Source organism: Agelaius tricolor, unplaced genomic scaffold (assembly GCF_023055355.1).
Source record: "Agelaius tricolor isolate 1412-34295 unplaced genomic scaffold, bAgeTri1.0.p SCAF_18, whole genome shotgun sequence".
NCBI classification, from domain to species: domain Eukaryota; kingdom Metazoa; phylum Chordata; class Aves; order Passeriformes; family Icteridae; genus Agelaius; species Agelaius tricolor.
This window is the reverse complement of record NW_027269278.1, coordinates 8013269-8026992: the sequence shown is the minus strand read 5'-3', so window position 1 is coordinate 8026992 and position 13724 is coordinate 8013269.

Sequence of the window (13724 nt, the reverse complement as noted above, 5' to 3'; positions counted from 1 at the left end):
GGTGTATTTTTGCCTAATTGGCCTTTCCCAAGTTTATCCTCACTTTGACATCAAAGATTTTTTCCAAAAGATAGGGAAAACACAGGAAATTTATTGGGAAACCAACTTCTCCTATATAAAATCAATTAAAATTATTTCAAAAAATTCACTGAATAATTTGAATAATCCTTGACAGCCAACAGCATGGAAAAGAGACTGTGCCAGCCCTATGGTTTCCATGTGGACTGGAAAATAAAAAATGTGTTTATGTGAATCAAGTGTAAGAGAAACTTCAAGCACTTCCATAATATTCTGCTGTTGGGAGGGGAGGGTGGCACAAGAGCAGGACATCCCAGCAGAGGGATTCTTGCCCCTGAATGATAATACACCAAGTGCAGGACCAAGCAGAGACATTTTATGGCAAACAAGGCACAGAATTATTGCTGTAACTCACTGGGCAGGTGGCAAAGAGGTGAAGAAAGTTTCTGTCCAGTTCCCATTTTGGTGGGAGTGGGGATGGTTTTCCAGCAGGGAGACCACAGCACCCAGCCTCCAGACAGCAATCCATGCACACACTCAGATACATTGTGGTTAAGAGCCAAAAATTACAGCTGCAAATCAACAAAAATATCAAGTCAGTGGAATTGCAGCAGGGGATTGAGCTGAGATTCAGACACTTGTCTGGATGGTAATGGCAAAGCCACTTGTCTGAGAGCACCACACACCCATCGTGCTTGTTGGCCTGGAAGGGTTGGTTGGGTGCAAATCCATTCCAGGTAATTTAGTCTGGCTGCAGCCTCAGCCCTGGCAAATGCTTTTGAAGCCAGGGATCTGCAGGAGATGGAGGGTGTTGGCATGCACTGCTCAGGTGGGAAACTGTCCTTCCACCTCTGAGCCACAGCATCCATTTCTTCAGTACCGTGATTATTTTTGCTTTTTCTGCACTTAGTCAGCAAGAACTGCTTTCACTAGGAAGAAAAACCCAGAGGTCTCCAAGACACTCCTGTCTAAACATTCTGTTTATAAGTGGAATTAGGAACACATTAGGAACATTAGGAATACATTAGGAATTACATTAGTACATTAGGAATAGAAAACCAATACTTGAATTTTCTGATGCTTCCTTCAGTATTACTTCTGCAATACAACTCTGCTGCCTGTTTACAGCCTGCCCTGAAGTACTTTGGGTTTGCAAACTTCAAAGATAAGTTTTTTAATTATTTTTTTAACAAAAACTGCTTTATGACCTGCCTGAAGTAAAAAGCTGACTTAACTCACTACTCCTGGGTGCAGCATTCTCCTACGTGCCACATTTTAGGCAAAGAGCTTTTACGTGCCCTAGAAATTACATTAAAAAACACAAGCAGATGAGCTTATCTACAAACAAACACCACAAACCAAAGCAATAAATATAGATGATGCTTTCAAAAGCTTAATCATTTGCTGTCTCCCTGCAACTTTGCATTAAATGTCACATCAAGTATCATCTCATCTATTTCAGTATGACAGGGTTTGCTGCCCCCCTGGGCAATCTACCAGGAGCCAGCATTTACTCTCTGCCTACTGCAAGATGGCACCGTTGGGGAATACCATGCAGTTTGCAAATTCTCCTTCATCTGGCTCCATCCTACTTGTGTAATTTGATCTGTGCAGGAAAAGTGAATTTCTGGAGCTGTAGTGCAGCCTTCCCTCCAGCTGCAGCGGCTGAAGGAAGCAGGAAGGTTCCAGCACTGCCAGCCCTGCACAAGGGACAACTTTGTAAAGCCAATAAACCCAACCACTGATTCAAGAGATACTACATGTGCTGATGCTATACATTATGCTGTGACCCACATTTGGGTTTTTTCGGCTTATAAAATGTTTTATTGAATTGCTCTGCTCAGTAAGGAGCAGCACACACGAGAGAATGGCCTGGAAGATGTGTGGTGGCTTCTCCATGAGAATTTCATAGAAGGCAAGGCTGGAACAGTGTTGGAAATAAGAAAATGGTTTGTAGGGTCACCCAAAATCAGGCCACCAAGGACAAACTGAAGTTATTTATATCACCCCAATGGAAGCATTCTCTGGACCTCCTGAGTTCTGACATTGTTTCTTAATGCCATGATCCCATCCTGTCCCTCCACAAATCCTCCACCTGCCACAAGGATGAATTTGGCTGCTAAAGGGAAGGTGGGAAGGTGACTCAGTTGCCAGTCCATCATTTTAGCTGGGCTCAGTTTGTGCTTCCCAGTCCAACAGGCGGTAATTTCACCTTGGTACTGGGCCATCCCCGGGGCTGTTGGCCAGCAGGAGGGGTGGAAATGATCCCCCCCAGCTGCCTTGGCCATCCCTGGCTCAGCATGGGAAGAGGCCCCAGCACAGCTGGCAAGGAAGGCACCTGCTTCTCCCAGGTGCCTTCCCTTTCCTTTCCCTGCAGTCTCCTCATGCTCAGCTCCCTCTCCCTGGCAGTTTGAGCAAGGGGAGGCACCTGAGTCACCTTCCCACCTTCCCTTTAGCAGCCAAATTCATCCCTGTGGCAGGAGGACCGTGACGTACCTAAAATAACCACTTGGATCATTTCTCTGAATTGCTTGGGACCTACTTGGGGTGGCTTAAATCAAGCATGAAGAGCATGGAGGGGCAGGGCAGGGTGGGCACAGACCTCTGGGACTCCTCTGTACTCTGCCTGTAGCTGCAGCTGGACATACATGGCAAAAAACAGCAAAAGCAAAACCATTTCTTCTATGACAAGTAGTCCCAGTTCAGGCTAGGCTCCCATACCTGGGGTTCTGTGTCCACTCTGATCAGCAGCACGGGGCTCATGGTGGTGGGGTCCCAGCACCCCAGTCTCTTTGGGAAGGACCAAGACTCTTGGAAGGAGCAGTTTCAGTTCCCTGCAGCTCCCATGCTCCAAGCAGCTCTGATCCTCTCTCACACGAGCCCCTCCTCAATGCTGTTTCTCAGAACTGGGTTTCCCTTTCCAGGTATCATTTTCTGCCCCCACAACCCAAACTGGCACATGTCAGCTTTTCCCATCAGCAGGTTCATGTTGCATTATCAATAGTTTGGGGAATGATTCTATCTGCCTTTGGGGGAGGTGGCCTGTACTCTCCAATGCATGGTTTGCAGAGTGGGGTGATCCAAACCCATGGGAGCACTCTCCTCATGCCCCCATAGCCCTGTGACCCCGCTGGGACACTGCACCAGGGCACAGTGCTGGGAGCACAGGATCTTTCCTGGGGTCATGGTGCATCCTGCTCCAGCAGCTTGGCTCAGGGGAGCCAGGGACAGGGGACAGAGCACACTGTGCACTGTGCAGCCCTGGATGTACACCAGCCCCTCCACCTGCAGCCATGGGAGCACTCCAGGCTCCCCCCTGGCTCTGACCCAGCCTCTCAAATTCACAGGAAATTCAATGACTGGGAACTGTCACCATCTTTTTTTCAGGAAAACAAAGTTTGTCAGGCTAACACAGGAACAAATGGTGAGTGCTGCAGTCCAGTCCTGCCACTGCACCCTTAGGTCCATGGTCATCCCATGGAGAAGGAGTCCAGTGCAGTGGGAAGGGGGTTGTTTGAAATACGGAGTTCAGGCTTCCTCAGGCCCCCTCAGGCCCTGTGACACCTTGGCTTCACTGAAAATTTGTGGGGAAAAAAAAAAAGGTTTGAACTTAAATATTTCTATAATTTCTAACTTCATTTAAGAGCTTGCACTATTTGTAAGCCTCTAAGCAGGTACCAGCTGAAGCTGGGCTCCCTGGACAGGGCTTGCCCCAGCTGGGGCAGCAGCACTGCGGGGCCATGGGGAGCTGGTGACAGCAGAGCCACAAGTGCTGCTTCACCTGTGCCTGCAGGAGGAAGCAGCAAAAGTAATTTAAGAATTTGGAGAAGAAATGAGCCATTTTGTCAAGTCAACTTTTTTTTCCCCACAAAATTTCTGCTGGCAAGACCAGCCATGGTGGGAAACAACTCTGGGTTTTTGTCTGTTCTCTTGCTCGGGAATGTGGTGGTTTGAATCCCTGAACTACTGCTGGTTTTCTGATGTCCCCTTGGATGCCATGAGAGGGACAATGTGGCATGGCATGGCATGGCATGGCATGGAACAGCATGGGACACCATGGGATGGTGTGGGAGGCCAAGCTGGGCTCTACCAGAGCCATCCTCCCACAACGGGATTTGTGCTACAGAGCTGAGTAAGTCCTGCTTGAAACCAAATACCCACATGCCAGAAAACACCCTCAGATGCTTCTTCCTTTACAAACAAGAGCACTTTTTTTGGTTTTGCAGATGTTCAACATCTTGATAAAAGTTTTGAGGTTTTCTTTTCCTTCAAATCTTTGATGACTTGAGCTTGCTGGGGCTACTGCTACTATGGCCAAAGGACATGAATATTTTCTGGCACACAGTTCAGCTCTTCCTCTCCAACAGCATCCCTGTGACAGGCCCTTCCCTGAAGGCTGCTAATGCTCATGATTCCCCTTTCTGCTGCTGGTGGCTGAGCTGTAGGGCACTGCATGAGGTCCCAGCATGGCCCAGGGACCTCTGGCACTAGGAGCTTTGCAGGAGGAGAGGTCCAGGCTCCCACTGGTTCCACATCATCCCCCATGAGGCACCAACACCCGAGGCAGGAGTCTGGCAGGCACCCAACCCTGCACACTCTGGAGCTGATCCTCCTGCATAACTGTTTGTCCTTCCCATTGTGGAGACCAGGAAAGCACCAATGGATGTTTCTCTGATCACGCCTTGACTTCACTCAAGGCTTGCAAGGTGCTTGGTTCAGTCCAGCCCATTACCAACACGCTCGATAGTAAACAGATCCTTGAACACTGAAAAGAAATTCTCATCTTCTCATCCCAGTATCTCCTTGCCTATCAGCTAGGTGATTAAAATCTGCATGTATACATACAATAATAGATAAGGTTATTCAAGGCATGGAGAAATCTTCGCCACCATTACGTAATGCCTTAGGGGTGTCTCGCTTCCCACTGCATCCTCTGTGCACAGGAAGACACCTAATTTGGCAGTTGTAATGGAGGCACAGCTCCTTCTTCACGCTATAAAAATGGTGCTGTCTGAAGCAGAGAGGCAGAGAGACCCCAGCCATCCAGCCCAGCCAGCCCAGGCCGTGCTCAGAGAGCGGTGGCAGGATGCTCCCCCCACTGAAGGCAGCTTTCACCCTGCTCTCCCTGCTCTCCCTGCTCCAGCTCATCTCTGCAGCTCCATCTCACCTTCAGCAACCACTGAAGGAGGTCACCCGCTGGATCCGGCTCAACTCAGGACCACAGGTAAATGCTGCTGCACCTCTCACTTTGCTTTGCTTTCTGACCTCGTTATTGATGATGATGAGGATGATGAGGATGATGTTCTTCAGTGTCCAAGGCCAGCTACTGGACTGCCACCACAGGGACTGGTGCCCACGAGGGTGGCAGGAGCCCTTCCTGCTGGCTCAACCCACCCTGTCCCACTGATCATTTGGGCACCCTGGCCCATTTCAGCCTAGACTTTGTGTGATCAGCACTTGGTGGTACCAGCAGCTCCTGGGGGTCAGATGAAGTTTTCCACCTGACATTATCTACTTTGCAGAAAAAAAGCGCTGAGGTTCAAGAAAACCTTCTGTGTCAGGGAGACAGAGGCAGCTCAGGGACATGGACATGGTGGTCTGGGCAGTGTGAGCTGCTAGGGGGTCTCTCCTCTACTCCCACTGGGCACACAGGGATTCTCCTGTGCTTTCTCAAACAAGTGCTCTGCAGACCCAGGTCCTGTGTCCAGGAGCCTGTTTGGAAGCAATTTGCTGAGAGATGGATCTCAGTGCTGGCAGCAGCAAGGGTGCATCCATGCCATGGCCTGCTGGAGAGGGACGGGCACAGCAGGTGGCTCCCTGGGGATGGTCTCACAGTGATGGTCCTGCAATGGCAGTCTCATAACCACAGCTCTCCCTTGTGTTGCCTCTGCAGGTGCCCTGCAATGACACCCGAGTGGCACAGGTTCCCTTCACGGATCCAAAGGTAAATACCCATGCAGAGATAGGCGGAAAATGCTTTTATCATAAATGCAGACATAGCCAGGGCCCTCCTCCCCGTGGGGCACAGCTCCTGTAGCTGAGGTGGCTCCATCAGTCCCTGAGGGGCTGCTCAGTGCCAGTCCCTGGGGGGAGAGTGCAGCTCCATGCTGGCTGTGCCTCCAGCCCCCGGCTCTGCCCCCAGCCCTGGGCCACTGCTCTGACATGGACCACGTTAGGAACTCCCTGTGGAGCCTCCTGCCAGCCCTGGACCCCTGAGTAAGCAACTGCAGCTTAATTCAGCTACATGGCTCTAATGATCCCCCTCCATGTCCCCAGCTGCCAGAGCAGGAGCTGCTGTGCCAGGCAGAGGTGGCACTCACCAAAGTCACCAGGTGCAAGGACACCTACAAGCCTCTCATCAGCAACCTGAAGCTCCTGCATGGCAAGAAGGTAAGCAGGGGGTGCTGCTCCTCTCCTCCTTGTGCTGTGCTCCACAGCTCTGCCCCACGCTGCCTGTGCCTTACTCTGGGGGTGCCACGGGGCTGATCAGAATTTGCTCTCTTGCAAATGGGGGCCAGAGCTGGGCATGGCAAACCTGCCAGTGCTTGGGTTCATCTGCCCCTGTGGGGGCACGACAGCTCCCGCCGTCCCCAGCCAGCCCGGAGCAGGGGGCCATGTGAGTCACATGCTGGACACAGGGGACAGATGTCCTGAGCAAAGGACAATTCCTGACCTCCCGGGCCAGCACCAACTCTGCGTTATTTGCTGAGTTATTTATGAGGCACCGGAGGCAAACAAAGCATCTGTGTGTGCTGGGAGCCCAGCTACCACCGAGCCAGCTGCCAAACCCTGCTGCAGCCCTGATGCATTGAGCTTTTCCTTCCCCAGAGCTGCGTCCTGAGCGATGACAATGAGATCTACCTGCGCCACTTCTTGCCCGCGCTGGGGAACTTCACGCAGGCGATGTTCCGGCGCCGGGGCTGGGCTGCGCACTGATGATGATGATGATGATGATGATGATGATGGCCGGCACCGCTGCCATCCCGAGCCCGGGACCCCAGTGCTGCCAGCCCTCGCACGGGTTCTGCCCAGAGGTTTTGTTTTGTTTTGTTTTGTTTTGTGTTTCTGTTTGCTCCTGGTTTCGTGCATTCCCCCAGCCCTGCTCCATCCCTCCCGGTCCCAGCCGGCTCTCCCGGGCAGGATGAGCCTCGGAGGGCACCCGGCTCCTCCTGGCTGGAACGTCCCCCGTGCCAGGCACCCGGCATCTCCCAAATTCCCCGTGCAGTGCCGTGTGCTCCATTCACTCAGCCTTAGGGCCAGGTGTCACCTGCACGAGGCTGCCCTGAGCCCCGCTCCGGGATGGGATCCGCGGGCAGGGCAGGGCTGAGCATCCCGGGGCAGCTGCGGAGCTCTTGACTCATCCATCTGCTCCCGCAGCACCTGCCAAAACCAAAACCCGGTTATCTGCTTCCTGTTCCGCTTAGCGACGGGACGTTTCTTCACAATCATCTTCTCTTCCTAAAGAGATCAAAATCTCGTCTGAAATGGTGAATTTTTCTCTGATGTGTGGCTGGGTGCAGCTGGGGGGAGGCCGATTTCTGGGAGCAGAGCTGGGGAAGTGCAGAAGCCGAGAGCAAAAGCTGGGGGGGAAAGGGGTCAGAGGGGCTGGACCTGTTACTGCAATTTGAGTGTGTCTCTTCTATTGTAGACGGCTTTTAAGTTATTAATAATGAAGACAGGAGGGTCTGTAGGATGACTTTGAATCTAATGGCTGCTCACTGGCATCTTACTTTGAAATTTGTTTATTTATTTTATATGTTATTTAAATAACTTATTTTTATAGTGTGTAACCTACAAAAAGTCCTGGCTGTTGAAAGCTTTTCTTTGCTGGGGACCGAAAATAAAAAGGAAAAGTCAGTATTCAAGGTTTATTTTGAAATTACATGGTAGTTCTGTAGAATACAATCATATTTAAAATACTGCTACCTCATTTTAGGGAACTCTTACAGTCTGATTGCCTTTGCACAACAACGAATGAACATGTGCTGATTTATAATTTATTGTTCTTCTATTTAAAATATTGGTATTATGAGAGTTAATATATTCAAGTTCCCATGTATTTGAATGTCTTCATTTTATTATTTTGTTAATAACAACTATGCACTGATTTTATTGAAGTGTCCCTGGGCTTAAGCAATAAACAACTGAGTTAAGAGCTCTTGGTGTCCATAGTTTGTGCTGTCATTTCCCTCTTGCCTTCAGCAGTTAGTGAGGAGCACTGGGGGTGTCTCCTTGGTCAGGAATGCTGGCATTTTTGGGGCAGTGCACAGTAATTTACCCACTCTGCCACTGGGAGCAAAGCCTTGAGAAAGGAAAAGGCACCGAAGAACCCACCTGGCTTGTGGCTTAGGAAATTGGTGAAAGGAAGGGCTGGAGCAGGAAGGACGGGAGCCTTTGTTTGGGAAGAGGGCCTTGTGCATGGGGCCAGGGTGCAGGGGGGTTTTGGGGTGCAGGCTGAGGTCTGGGGGCTGAGGGGGAGCCAGCAGGAGCCCAAGGGGAGCTGCAGGCAGGGGAAGCTTTGTCTGATGGGAGAGGGAAGGGATGGGGCTGCCCTACAGACCAGAACCTGCTTGGTGCCACTGCACACATGGAGGAAACAAATCCACAAAACTGCTGGAAATTGTTATTCATGCTCCAAGTGCCTGCACCAGGGGCTCAGCTGCAGCCTTGGGATTTGCCCTGGATAAACCCCAGCACTGCCAGCAGCTGCAGAAATGCATGAGATCAGAACATGGACAATTCCCTCAGGCACAAGGTGTAACCCTTGGGATGGTGCTGTACAGGGCCAGGAGCTGGGCTCAATGACCCCTGTGGGTCCCTTCCAGCCTGTTCTGGGATTCTGGGATTCCATGATCCCTGCTGCCACCAGCTGCCAGTCCCCACAGGCAGGAGGTGACAGCTGGGCCGACCCTCAAGGCTCTGTCTCGGTGGCTGTTCTGGAATATTTCTGGCTGGGACAAAGAAGGGAGACCTGAGCTGGTGGCTGTGACCTCTGGCATAGCCCAGGCTCAGCAGCCACAGGCAAATTGGTGCTGGAGAGCCTGGGCAGGATCCCTGTGGGATGGGAAAGGCTCCACAGAGCACAAGGAGCTCCAAGAGGGGAAAAACTGAGGACACATTTCTGAATCAAGCACCTTTCTTTGCTGGGGACACGGGGCAGGTTCATCCCTGGATGGTGGCTGGGATGAAGGCACAGCCAGGGCTCCAGAAGCCGTGGGGACCCCACGGGGGTTGCAGCTGCCCCTTCAGAGAGCAATGGGGCCATCACTGCCCTCAGCTCCATCCCACCCTTGGGAAAGGACATGGGAATTTGGCATTTGCTGTTGTGTTGGATTATTGACCCTGGAGGGATGTCAGGGTCCCACCACAGCACCCCTGTCACCCTCAGCTGGGCAGTGGGGAGAAAACATAACAAAAGGCTTGTGAGTCAGAGTAAGGACAAAGAAAACACAATCAGCAGTTACTGTCACAGGCACAATAGATTCAACTTAGGGGAAAATTAGTTTAACGATTTAATTATTCAATTTATTGTGAATAAATCAGAATAGGATAATAAGACATAAAAATTAGATCTTAAAACACCTTAGCCCCACCTCTCCCCTCCTCCCAGGCTTAACTTCACTCCTGATTTTCTCTCCTTTCTCTTCCAGCTGCAGCTGTGCAGGGATTTTCCCCAGGGCACGGCCATTGTTGCCAGTGGGCTGGGCCCTGTCCAGCAGCAGGTCCCTCTTGGAGCAGCTGGAGTTGGCTCCATCAGGCATTGGGAAACCTCCCAGCAGCTTCCCACAGAACCCAGCCCTGTAGCTCCTCACTATCAAAACCTTGCCATGCAAGCCCAACACAACTGGTGACTTTCTTATCACACTGCAATGCAGTTTTCCACCATGATTCAGCCTGAGTAGAGCAAAGGTTAACTTTTTCTGTGATTTGAGCATTTTCTCTTCACTGATTTAGAGCTTTCCACCATGATCACTGGGGCATCCCTGTGTCTGCAGGATGGGGCTACTGCCTCCATCACCTTCTCCAGCACCACTTTTAGGCAGGGATCCTACCACCACCACCACCACCACGATCCCCCATCCCAGCCCAGTGGGACAGCTCTGTGCCACCATCCCTGGAGGCCATGGGTGCAGTCACACAGCCAGAGCATGCTCCCTTGTCTGCTCTCCATAGCACAGCACAGCTCTCCACTGGCAAATCCCTCACTAAGGTCTCTCTGTGTCAGTGACTTCACCTAATTTCATCCAGGGCATCTCGGATGAGCACCAGACAAACAAAATTACTCTCAGTCTGGCTACTCCCAGATTCATGAAGTGCTCACAAGTTGTTATCTGGTGGCAAGTTGCTGTTTGAGTTAGAAAAATCCCTATTAGTTATTACAAAACTCCAAAGTTTCCCAGCTCAGCGTTTCTCAGTGCAATTTCCTGTGGCAGCAGCGGCTGGTGGGGCTGGCAGAGCCCATGGTCTGAAAGCTCAGGCTGCTGCTCCCCAGGCAGGGCAGGATGGACAGGGCAGGATGGATGGACAGGGCAGCCTCCAGCTCCCTGAAACTCTGGAACAGGGCCACAAACCCTCGGTTTCCCAGCAGGACCCTGATTCCCACAGCACCTCCCCGCACACAGCCCTGCAGGATGCCACACTGCTTTGGGGACCCTCTTTGGTCAGGGGGTCCCCAGCTCTCCACAAACCCCCCAGGCTGATGCCCTGCTCTGCCCAGGTTTGTCCCCACACAGCTCTGCCGTTCTTTCTGTTCCTCCCCAGGCTGAGAAACCCAGGGGCAGAAATCAGAGTGCAGCTGAAGGATGCTTTACGTGATCTGGAGATATTCAAATGAAACACCATAGAAGAACTTGCAGGATACTGAAAGGAAAATAAAAAGAAAAGTGTTGCTATTGGAGAGTGTCAGAGCAGCGCGCTACCCAGTTTAACCACTTCCAATTCACCCTGTAGAGGAAGCCTTGAGATATGGAGAAACGGAGAATCCCCAAACCAGGCTTATATGTGACCTGACTCCTGCCACTCTCATCTTACAGTGGAAATTTCATAATGCAAGATCAAAAGAAAATTTTGACTTGCACAAAAAAAGACCTGTTGCTCTCCTAATTGGGAGCAACTTTGGAAAGTGCCTATAAGGGAAAAATAAGTTTTTCCTTCTGGTTCAGCAATTTTACAGTAATAAATTGAGGTGCTTCCTCCAGAAAAGCGCACACAGTTACAGGTCACCAAAGAATCCAGAGACTAAGAGCTGAAGGGGTCCAGCCCAAGCAGGCCATGAGTATCCTGGTGCAGGTGCTGCTCACCCTCCTGGTGCTGTCAGCCTGCCTGGGTGACGTGGTTGCTCCACAGTCACACACACTACGGACCAGGATACTGAAGGAGACCATGAAGCTGCTGGAGAAGGTCCAGCAGAAGCAGGAGGTAGGGCTGGTTGGTGCTTTACCCACCGATGGGAGGAACAGATTGTTTCACCAGGCTTGGAGGGAATGATGCTGAGCCAGAGGAAGGTGATGAGCACAGGGGTCACAACGCTCCTGGGCCTGGGGGGGATGGATGTGTGTCTGTGTGTGCACGTCAGGATGGATCTGTGCTGTCTGGAGCCTGACTGCTCCTCTCCTTTGTGTCTTCATCAAGGTTTCCTGTGACAAGATGAATGTGATAAATATTTTTGCAGATGATAAGGTAAGACAAAACCCCAACCATGTAGCCCTGATGGGTGCTGGGAGGGTGCTGGGGGCCAGAGGAGAGCACAGGGAGGTGGGAGGCAGGTGGGGAGCCTGGGATCCTGCCTGTCCTGGTGTGGTGCTGAGGAGGAGCAGGAGCAGGAGCACAAATGCTGGGCTGCCCAGCTGGTTCTCACCACTCCCAGTGCCCTGCACAGGTGCCCCTCATCTTCCCACACCCACCTCCACCTCCAGCCAAAGCAGCATTGGTGGCTTCTGGCCACCCTGGGGACAGGGAGAGCCCAGAGGAAGGGCAGGGATGGGCACCTGTGCTTGGGCAGCAGACAGAGGTTTCAGCTTTTCAGAGAGAGGAACACCTCCCTTTGCCTTGGAGAGCTGTCACCAGCTCAGACACCCACACACACCTATTGCACAGCATCCTGAGAGCTGGGTATCCCTCTTTAGCCCCTTATCTGGGGAAGCCTCTGCAGTTAGCACAAGATTTAATAGCAGATAATAAGGCCTCTTTCTGCTCTGAAAACTGCTGCCTAAGCTGCGCTCCCCAGCCCCTGAGTTCCTGTTTTCACAGAAAGCCCATGCCCTCACCTCATGAGAGGAGATGCCTGAGATGCTGCACAGCCCCACACTCACAGGGACAGGCTGGTCACTTGTTTGAAGACACTGTGAAAGCTGAGATAGAGCAGGCAGCACTGGGAACATCCCCCAGGGAAGAAAGTCAAATCAGTTTTTATTGCCACCAGCACTGCTCATCTTCCACGTGCTTCTGCTGTAGGGCTTCTCAAAGCCTCTGAGGAAGGCAAACTCTTCTCAGGTGCTTTTGTTATTCCTGCAGCCTCCCTGCCTGCTCAAACCAGCTCCACAGGGTCCCACATGCACACTGCAGCAGGAGCACGATGCCCCAGCACAGGCTGCTCCCTCTGTGCCACAGCTTCTGCCAGGGCTCGACTCCTCCTCGCCAGGAAAGGGATGGGACAAGGGCCAGCTGTGCACAGATGGAACGGGGAAGCTTCAGGGAGGCTTTGGCACCTCAAACCACAATCTTCACCTATCCTTTAGGATAGAAATTTATTATTTGTAGTGTTTTAATCTGCTGCTAATAAGAGCAATGACTATACAAAAGTTTTTAGAAAGCCATGTGTCTTTTCCCAGAGAGGTAACAATACAGAGATTTTCTGCAAAGCTGCCACAATTGCTCAGGAGACCAAGAGATGCCACAGGAACCTCGGGGGCATTTACTACAACTTGCTCAGCCTGGGCCCAGAGAGCAGAGCAAGGCACAAGGTGAGGCACAGTTCTCCTTGCACTGCCCACAGCAGTGCCACTGTCCTCAGGCTTCTCCCTTGGTCACTGTTTTTGTTTTACTCTCCCACCACCCTTAGGAGCCCAAGCCAAGCTGCAGAACCCAACCCCACCCCAGCAAGCTTTTTAACAGCCCTTTTCCCATTCCAGAAGCCATGTCCTGTGGCACCAGGCAGCACCACCTCACTGAAGAATTTCCTCAAGGAATTACACCACGTCCTCCAAGAAGAGTTTAAGAGTCAGAAGTGAAAAAACTTTGGCTTTTTAAACTATGACCCTATTTTTCAAAGATTATGTATAATAATTCTTTAAATAAATGTATTTTTGGATTAAATGTGCTGGCATTGTATAGGACATTACACAAGGCAACAGTTAAGAGAGTTCCAAGTTTATGGAGCAAGGGTAGTGTTGTGGTGATGTTCACAGGGGTCCCAGGATGAGGGAAGAGATGAGGATCTGATTCCATGTTCCAGAAGGCTTGATTTATTATTTTATGATATATATATTATATTAAAACTATACTAAAAGAATAGAAGAAAGGATTTCATCAGAAGGCTTGCAAGGAAAAGAAAAGAATGGAATGATAATAAAATCTTGTGGCTGACCAGAGAGTCCAAGCCAGCTGTGACTGGCCATTAATTAGAAACAACCCCATGAGACCAATCCCAGATCCACCTGTTGCATTCCACAGCAGCAGATAACCATTGGTTACATTTTGTTCCTGAG